Below are 3,180 nucleotides of genomic sequence, written 5' to 3'. Positions count from 1 at the left end.
TAGTTGAATCTTGTCTGGACTTCCGTAGTTATAGATTTCACCTTTATGGATGGGTCAGATATAACCAGTGGCTTCATAGCCTCAGCAATCATGTTCAAATCCAACTTGGAGTGATCCTATGAAATCTTTCCCATGGAACATGTATGCCGCCCGTTGTATCTTCGAATCTCCCAACAAGCTTTCTTCTGTATCAAGCTGCTCGGATAAGCCAATCGCACCCATGTCCATAAGTCTTGTATTTTGCATAGAACATTTGTGGCTCAGATTCATAAATAACGTGATCGACTCCTCTAGAGATAGTGTAACTCTGAATTGCTGCTATGAATGATTTTCTATAACTGTATTCTATTCTGATCCTAAACTTCCCATCCTTAGGATTAGCAACACGTATAAAAAGAATAAAGTATCGCTCATTGATCTGCCAAAACAAAACAAAAAAACATACTACCTACTGCTCACGTACCTATGTTCACATATTCAGGAAACTCCGGTGCATGCATGCCGTTAAGATCCAAGCTACGCATAAAAAGTGGAACGTCCATCGGTTGACTTACTGCGGGTGGAACCACTAATGTTTCCATGACTGCCTCACCTCCCCCATCGTCGTCCTCGTCCTCATCACCGGGTTCATACGTAGTTTCGAACTCCTCGTCACTATCATTTTTCATTCATTCGTACGCTTCAGTTCTGTCATCTTGCACATCTAGGTCATGTTGAACCTCATCCGTAGTTATAATGTCAAACTCAACATACAACTCAATCCTTAGATGTTGCACTTGAGTTTGCTGGTGAATATAAAACATTCATTGAATACTTGTTTTGTCAACGATTAGCATAACCTCAAACTGTATGAGGCCACCAAATATGACAACTGGACTCCGGTAGAGAATGTTACTCACATTCTTTAAAATATCACTCTCTATGCTCTGACAGAGCCCGTACTATAATTCTGCAAATGTTATAGTGCATGGAACCGCAAATAAAAATGTACTCTAACAAGCAAAGCTCACGACCTCATATGTATTTCGTATAATCTTACCATTGTGGTAAACTACTATATTTGCAATGCCTTCTACCACACCAAAAGTAGAGGAAAACAACTCTCTCACAATGCAATAAAATAGTAACGAGTTTTGGTTTTTATAGGCAAAGGACTCACTTCACAGGTTTTGTGTTGCAAAGTCATCCGACCAGCATTTGCCACGTGTCCAATGGTAGCAGAATTTCACACCACAACTTACCGGCAAGTGCACCGAGTCGTACCAAGTAATAACTTACGGTGAGTGAGTGTCAATCCCACAAGGATTAACGCACTAAGCAAGCAATGTTTGATTAGTTATTCTAGTTAGACAAATTGAAATAGGGGTTTTGATTATCAATTAACATAAAAGACAATAAAGTAAGAAAGCAAACAATGAGCGGTTGAGAAAATGGTTTGAGAATAGAGTTAAGATTTTGGAGATGTTTAAATATCTGGATTAATATTCACTGTCAACTACCTTAATCCCTGTAATGTTTATGTTTATGACAAACCCCAGGTGATTAAATTCCTATTCCTAAGTAATATAACCGACCGTCAATATAACCGACCGTCAATTCTTTGATCACTCAATTATATTCGAGGGTTAAATTCAGTTTTCAATTTATAAGCCATACAACCCTAAGAATCCCAAAGCATAACTTTTCTCGGACCTAAATAGAATTTAAGAATTAGAGTTATTTCCCAATAATCACTAATCCCTATTATGAAGAACGAAACCAATACTTAAATCATAATCAAAACATTAATTAAAGGTAGAAGAAAAAAATATTTATTAATCCATTCAAGTAAATAGAGATCCTAACCTTAACGATGGAGGTTTAGTTGCTCATGGTGTAGAAAACTCCAGCAGAGAAAAAGTACAAAAGTGCGGAATAAAAATCCAGAGAAGAAAGGTTTTCACGAAGGCAGATCTCAATCTTATTTATAGTCCTAATTAAAAAGAGATTTCAAACTTAAATAAAACCCTAAGAGATCTTTTCTAATAGCTATTTGAATTACAAAATAGATCTCCACAAGCCTTGTTGATTTGTTATAAACGTGTAGTTCCTATTCCATTATGCGCACTTGGCGCTAAACGCCAGGTTCTGGGCATTTAGCGCCACCCAAACAGTGAGGCTTAAATGCGAAATATAGGCTTGGGCACTAAATGCCGGTGGTTGGGCGTTTAGTGCCTTCTGATTTGTGGCACACGTTACGAAACTTTAGGTGCTAAACGTTAAGTTGGGAGTTTAGCACCAATCATCCAGAGAAGAATTAGTCCAATTAAGCTCTTGTGGTCGTGCGTACGCGCAACACATGCATACGCATAATCTCTTTTTTTGCTCCAGTGATGCGTATGCATGGTCCGCTTTTGCTTCTTCATGTCATTTTCACCAATTCTTCACTAGAATACTACCTGAAATCAATCAAGAGTCACAAAACTCAAAGTAGTATCCAATGGGCACTAATCCACTAAAATCCTCTGACAAATCAATAAAAAAGCCAAATAAATCTCATAGAAAAGATACAAATGAAGCTCACGCATCATCCAACACGCAAGGTGCATGTTGGCTAGATACTCGCCACGTGGACAGCACGTAAGGTGCGTGTTACTACTGATTGGGCCACGTGTCCATCACGCAGCATGAGTGCTAAGTCAGCACGCGATATGCGTATTGCACCTGCTGCATTTGCAACATCCACTCACCTATATATACACCAAAAAGTTCAATTTCTAGCAAAACTCACCTCTTTTTTCCATATTAAAATTTTTTAGCCTAAATGAGTCACTTAACATTTTAACTCAAATACAAACAAGTTTTGATTAATTAAAAATATAAAAAGGTTCTTTATCTTTTAAAATATAAAATATTTAAATTTTTCTATCTAAAATATATAAATATAAATAATTTTTTTACAAAAAAATTATATATTTCACATTTTAAAAAATAAAAAATATTTTTATATTTTAATTAATTAATTAATTAATTATCTGCTAATTAAAATATCAAAGATTTATTTATCTTTTTTTCTTCAATTTTTTTAGGTGCGTCTTATTTTTCTAAAATATTGGTAAGAGAGAAAAAAATCGCTAATAAGAGAATTTTTTTAATTATACTATGTCTATCATCAAAATTAAACATCAAATCAATTATTCT

Source organism: Arachis duranensis, chromosome 3, assembly GCF_000817695.3.
Source record: "Arachis duranensis cultivar V14167 chromosome 3, aradu.V14167.gnm2.J7QH, whole genome shotgun sequence".
Lineage (NCBI taxonomy): Eukaryota > Viridiplantae > Streptophyta > Magnoliopsida > Fabales > Fabaceae > Arachis > Arachis duranensis.
This window is presented reverse-complemented; position numbering follows the sequence as displayed.